Source organism: Balaenoptera acutorostrata, chromosome 8, assembly GCF_949987535.1.
Source record: "Balaenoptera acutorostrata chromosome 8, mBalAcu1.1, whole genome shotgun sequence".
In the NCBI taxonomy this organism is placed as follows: domain Eukaryota; kingdom Metazoa; phylum Chordata; class Mammalia; order Artiodactyla; family Balaenopteridae; genus Balaenoptera; species Balaenoptera acutorostrata.
In genome coordinates, this window is record NC_080071.1 from 34,750,712 (window position 1) to 34,757,602 (window position 6,891).

At 43.9% G+C, this 6,891-nt stretch overlaps 1 pseudogene; it reads right to left on the reverse strand.

Annotated features, from left to right (window-relative positions):
• Positions 1-3,684: 3,684 nt before the first annotated feature.
• Positions 3,685-4,201, reverse strand: LOC114238052 (oligosaccharyltransferase complex subunit OSTC-like; annotated as a pseudogene).
• Positions 4,202-6,891: the final 2,690 nt, after the last annotated feature.

Below are 6,891 nucleotides of genomic sequence, written 5' to 3' on the forward strand. Positions count from 1 at the left end.
CTGAGTGGAAAAAGGCCTGCCCGTGTAGAGGTGGTGCCTAGAGAGTGCTGTTGCCGAGAACCTGCCCAAGTTGTTGCCAACACATGTTATAAAGAAGACTACTCTCACAGAAACAAAAAATACATTTGAAAAATCCTAATTCTACTTTGTGAGACTCAATATGTGATATTCCTACAACATTTTAAATAGGTTCTCTCATTTTCCTTTTTTCCTTTCTAGTGGTTTCCATCTTTGTCTCAATTATAATAAGTTCACGAGAACTTACACGCTTTCATTTTTCAAATTTCTGCTCATTTTTAGTGAATAATAAAGGTACTGACACTACAGAAACGGGGCTGGTGTGACATCACGCAATAGCTCAGACACTTCACTTGTTGGTGGGTACATGAAAGTCCAAATTCAGTCTACAAAAGGTGATTGGGAAGGTCAGTGGATAAAGTTGTAAGCCATTCAAAGCCAAATATACAAAAGTTGAAAATGTTCCCCCATTTTCAGCCCAGCCCCAACTAGAATGTAAGCACCTTGCAGGCAGGAATGTTGTCCATTTTGTACAGAGCAGTATCCCAGTGTCTAGAACAGGGTCTGCCACATGGTAGATGCTTAATACTTACTGGATGCATGAACGATCTGTGCTTTGGAATTCTTGTAGCCACCTGTCACATGCTACCATTACTATTACTATTATGTCATCATAATTCAAGATGGAAAGTTTCTCAGAAGCAGAAGTAAATCTTTCTGTTTCATAACACCTACATCATCCATAATTAGGATTCAATAACTGTCTATTGAACAGATAGAAATATGTTCTATTGGGAACTAGCTAGTGATTAAATAATTTAAAAGCAAAATCCCACATAGGTCATGAGAAAAGCCATGGGCCATGCTATAGAAATGAACAGTTGCTGGAGTCCCAGAAGTTTCTAACATACTCTGTGGCAGGGAAGTAAATTTCCTGCCCCAGAAATCTGGCGAAAGAATTCACTCGAGGATTTAAGTCTCAGAAAAAAAGACCAAGGGAAGGAAGCAGAGAAGGGGAGGTCTTTTCCAGGGCCGATAGATTAAGGGTATTTAGATACCACTTAAGAAAGGAACCAGATGCCAGCCAGGTTTGTGCTTCAGTTTAACCACATTCCCTGCAAAACTTGCTTATGGGAAGATCAGAAGCTCTGGTGATCATTACTGAAGAGGATTCAGAGAAATTATCGCCTACTCCCAGTTGAAGAGAGAACAAGTCCTGGTCTTTTTTTGGTGTCAACCTCTACTGAAATGTGCTGTTGTCAAATCAAAAAGGGGACAGATCTGGAATTTTACAACTCTTATGAAAGTGAAATAAAAGGAAATCTGTATCATCTTGATCAAAGCGTGTGCCACCTGAGTCGGCTCCCTGTCTCGTCCCTTGGCCTTGGTGACTCTCCTGTGCTGGAGGTTAAGGATTTGTTAAAGAAGATGGGTTTTGATTAAGTGTCACATTTAGTGTGATGTGACATGCTCTTTATCATTGCAAGGGAAGGTTGGGGGCCAGGAGGAGCTTTATAGCTAGTTCCCAATATAAATGAGGAGTCTTGGGGAATGGGTGCTTTGCAGTTGGCCTTGATCTTTCTATGGCCCAGTAAATGTGTGTATGTGAGAGCGTGCACACATGTGTGTGCGTGCATGCATGTGTGTGTGTGTGTTTGGAGAGATGGCAGAAAAGTCAGTTTCCAGGTGCCTGCACTAATAGGCTGGTTACCCCTCTTGGAGTTTGACTTGCAATTGTAACACAAGGCTCCAGCTCTAAATTTGTCCACGTTCTTGATGTACCGGGCAAAGGTCTTCCGTGCCTTTCCTCCTTTGGAATTTCAGTGTTGCTTAGGGAAATCTCAAAGCCTTCACTCATCCCTCTTGGGGACCATGGTATGAATTTGAAGATGGAGAAGCAGGAGGAAGGATTCCAAGTGCTGCATGCCATTTCTAACCAGAGGCCATGGGTAATGGCTCCCCCAGTTTCACCTAGAAAAAGGAGAGTAGGCAGAGCTAAAGCTGCCTCCCTCCAAATCTAAGATTGTGCAACACACCTTCAGATTCTGATTCTGCTTGGTATGGAGCAGTGAGAACACAAAGAAAATGGAGGCACAGAAAATCCTCAGACTGATGGAGAGTGCTCATGAGGTGGGGGAGACAGGGGGTGGGGATCTAGGAAAATCTCCCGGAAGGGGCCATTCCTACCCAAAGGCACTCCACCTCCAGATTCATCTTCCTAAAATATTACTGGCATCAAGTACCTTCCCTGCTCAGAACCCGTTCCATAGTCCTTCGCTTCCCTCCCATTGTCTATGAAAGAAAATCCACACCTCTTATCCTGGTATTTGATGTCACACACCCTGGGTACCACCAAATCGGTCTACCCACTGCTTCCCAAATGATTTCCTTGCTCCTATCTTCTAGCATTTTTGCTCATGTTGCTCCCCTACCTGGTCGTCTTCCCTGTTTCTCCTATGGAAAGCCTGCCCATCTTCCAAGGCTTGGCAAAAGCCCTTCCTGTTTTATGAAGGAGTCACAGCCACCTGGGAGAACTCCCTTGTTTTTATTCCAAAAATATGAATGGAGGGCCTGCTAGATGCCCACAATTGCTCTAGGCACCTGGAATAAGTCAGAGAACAAAATAAAGATGCCTGCCTTCAAGCAGCTTGCCCTATAGTAGTCAGGGGGGAAATGTGCAGCAAACACTAAAGATAATGCATAAGTAGTATTACTTGCTTAGTGGCTGACAGTTGCTATGGAAGAAAACAACAAAATAGAGCAGGGAAAGGGAGATAGGAGCCCCTGCAGTTCGGGGGCAGGGGGCCAGCTGCAGTATTACAGGATGGTCACAGTAGGTCTCACTGCGATGGTGGAAGACTCGAGGGAGGAGAGAAGTTAGCTAGGGAGACACCACAAGGGAGGGTTCTAGGCAATGGGCACATCTAGGGCGAAGGCCCCCAGGCAGGGCCACCCAGTCTCCAGGAGGGATGGAGGGCCCCTGCTTCCTCTTCACTTTCTAGGTGGTTCTGCAGGCCATATGGCTCTGGAAGAGTGTCTGTAGACAAAGGAAATGTAGGAAAATCCATAATGTCAAATATTGAACAGAAAGGCCCGCAGTGTTTGTTGTGGCCAATTCTGCATTAAGGAAGGAGACAGCAAAGCGATGGAGAGGTGCTTCAGTTTTCATTGATATGTTCAAAGGTAATTTTTTTTTTAATTCGAAAAATACTATTTCTGTTCCTTTCTTACTGTTGAGGAAACAGTCTTAGATACACGTCTGAAGTCATGTACTATCACACACTGTTTAAAGGCAGAGCACTATAGGTAAAGTTGATCAGCCATCCAGGGTTCTCAGCATATGGGATCTTGCTTCCTGATTTTACCTTAATTTCTGAAAATCAGAAATGGCATCTCCAAAAAACGTTAAGGGCGTCGTAAGAAAGATCATTGTATATAGTAGCATAGTTGTAGAAATGGAGCATATTTTCTTTAAGAAACAAAAAACTAAGAAGAACATGCCAATTAACATCGTCAGTACGTCACCATAGGTCAGCAGGACAAAAATACTGTGATAAGCTTATCTCTTCCATACGCAGAAAGCATTCTAGTCCAAGCTTTAATGCTTCCTATCTTTTCACAGATGCTTCTTTTTCTGCTGCTTCTCATTCTTTCCCACATTTCATGTTAGAGGATTGATACAGCCTTTAAAACTTCATTAACAGGAGCAAATCCATTATCCACTGATTTCTTCTCAAAAGGCAGGCTAACATTCAGATAGCCCGGCAGTTTCATTCTCGTGAATACTCTAGCCATGAAAAACTCAATAGGACACAAATCCAACGAATAGAACAAGAAATCTATTGAGTTTTGGAATGTTTGCTGCATTGGATCGGCCCAGGATTATGAAACCTAAACCTCCCATTGTAAACAGGAAGCTGGCTGCAGTCCTTCATAGTATATTGTCCATTTGCTCTGTAGGCCAAGGAAGCTGCAGGCCTCCGAGGCCCATGTTCATCAGTCACGGAGCCAACACTGGGAGGTTCCACGGTGATGTCATCAATTAATCCTCTGGTGATGAGACGTAAAATACCAGAGCGCAGGCCGCCGTGGCCAGGCACCCAGGGCGGCTTCTTTAGCTCAAGTTGGGACATCGGAGTACTAAGCATGGGACTCAGGACAAAGTCTCCATGTTTTTGGCAGCAGAAGCAGCTCTCAAACCCTACACACCACCCAAAACCAGCTAAGATAATTTTTAAAAGACATTAAAATTATAAACGTATTAACTGGCAATTGCTTCTTGATAACAAATACATTCGTGAAATTGCAAGCAACCCTTCATTATACAGTCACTTGCTGTCTCCTTGATCCATCGCTGACTCACCAGTTCCCCTGCAGTTTGGCCGGGGCCCTCATCACGGACACTGCTCTGAGCCTTTCTAATACCATCTCCTAGGGACACTCTTCCAGCCCCACTTGCACTTGGAGGTAATCCGGCGTTGTGATGGAGTCTGGAGCCGAGTCCCTGAGTCTTCACTTCCTTCCTCTACGTCTTTGGGCAACTCAGCCTGTCTGTGCCTCAGTTCACACATCTATAAAAAGGGGTTTATCCTAGCATTGTCCTGCAGCTCACTTGAGATAATCCACACAAAGCACAGGGCTGGGGCCTGGCACACAGTCAACCCACACGAGTGCTCAGCGCTGTAACCGGCCTCCCGCCTGGGCTTCATGCCTCCTGTTAACAGCTTTCTTCCTCTTTCTGCTGGAGCCACTCAGACTTCACAGCCCCTGCTCTCTTTATCACGTTCCTGCCCACCCCATGAGTGCTGAGGTTTCCCAGGCTCTCTCTGCCCAAACTTCCTACGTGGCCTCTTTGCAACCATAGCAGTGGCTTCAATTCCCTCCCTCCCCATATATGTTGGTGGCCACCACCTGATTTCTCTATCCCAGCCCCTCGCCTGCCCTCCAGACTGGAGTATTCCTGTGGACCAAGCACCTGTCTCTCAGTCTGCTCAATCCAAACCTGTTTCAGACTGCCCTCGCCTCCAACTCCACACCACCAACCCCCCACCTTCTCCAATCCCTGTCTTTTCCACTCCCTCTCTCCCATCCTGTCATTCATTCATTTAATCCTCAACGCTCTGGAGCATTCACAAGGTTAAGAAAGATCTTTACAAAGTGGTCCCTACTCTCAGGGATCTCCCAGGTCAGGGGCAGATAATTACAATGCAAAGAAGAAAGAGGTTTGACAGAAGGAAGCACAGGACTTAGGAGAGAGGGGAGGAGGGGGCCTATCTAGTCTCTGGGGTCAGGGCTGACGTCTCTTAAGAGGGCATGTTCAGCAGGAACAGACTTGAATAAATTTTCATCTACGAGCAGGGCAAGGGTGTGAGGGAAGGCCTCTTAATCTATTGCTTATTACTTGAGGGAAGAAATAAGGAGACCTCCAGGCCCTAGTCACTCTCGCCTGAGGAGACTCTGTCCTACTTCGGAACAGGCATTTATTATTATTATTATTTTTGGTCGTGCCCCATGGCATGCCAGATCTTAGTTTCCCAACCAGGGATCAAACCCACGCCCCCTGCAGTGGAAGTGCAGAGTCCTAACCACTGGACCGCCAGAGAAGTCCTAGAACAGGCATTTAAATGCATGTCTATCCCACAGGAAACAAGTATATTGCTGTTTCTGAGAGATCTCTTATCATTTTGCTTTTAAAAATTATATAGCTACCAAAAAAGGAATTTAACATTTATGACCTACGAATTTCTCTCAAAGGTCATGAATAGTCAGAAACTCTTGGATATGAGAGAAATTTAACCTACAAATTGATCTCAAATTTAATGACATTTTTATGAAATCAAAGGTAACGATGAAAGGAGCTGACATAATTTACATTTAATCCTCAATGCTCTGGAGCATTCACAAGGTTAAGAAAGGTCTTTCCAAAGTGGTCCCTACTCTCAGGGAGAGTAGCCAGTGCAATAAAAATCTGTAAATTTTAATTTTGCACTTTTCTTCTTATCTTTTTGAGTCCATGCTTTCCCCACCCCCGCTCCTCCAGATTTCAAGGGTTTTAGTAAGACCTTGGCACATTTGTAGCCCTGGTGATAAACTTAGGGAATACATGGGTCATCAAAGACAAGCCCACATCAGCCAGGACAGAAAGGACAGTTGGCTTTATGCTCTCCCCAGAGGTGACAGTTTTCAGTGCTGGTTCCATTCCACCCAGAATGGTGACATTAGGCACCTAAACACAGACTGGCAGGGGTGTAGGCGACCCGGGTGAAACAGAGGGCAGCACCTTCTGAAACTGAGTGGAAGGCACAAGGCTGATTTTTAAAACATTCCCTCCTTTACCAAAGTAATATAGCCTCATTAAATAAAATTTGGATAACATGGGAAAGTATATTAAAGAAGTTTTATCCCACCTGGACCTGTTAGCCAAACACAAGTATTGCTCACTTTTTTATCTTCTGGTAATTTTCTCTGCAAAGAGTTGTTCCTTTTTTTTTTTTTTTTTTTAATGTAGTGGTAATTGTGCCTACTATTTCATATCCTGCTTTTCCTACTTACTGTACTGTGTTTCCTTCTGTCATTACTCACTTTAGTTTACTGTAAGGAGTCCATAAAATGTTATCATGGGATTTATCAAAGTTTTCTTAACCATTGCCCTATAGTCAAACATTTAAATTGCTTTCAATGTTTTGCTATTATACATGTTTTTTTGTTATTTTCAGTGGCATTGCAATTTAAACCTTTTTTGACACTTAGGATTGTTTCTTAAGATAGATCTCAGAAGTGGAATTATTGAGTTAACAAATATGAATATTTCTAAGAGTTCAAATCCATATTGCTGAATTGTTCCCCAGAGAGGACTGTATTAATGTACACTGC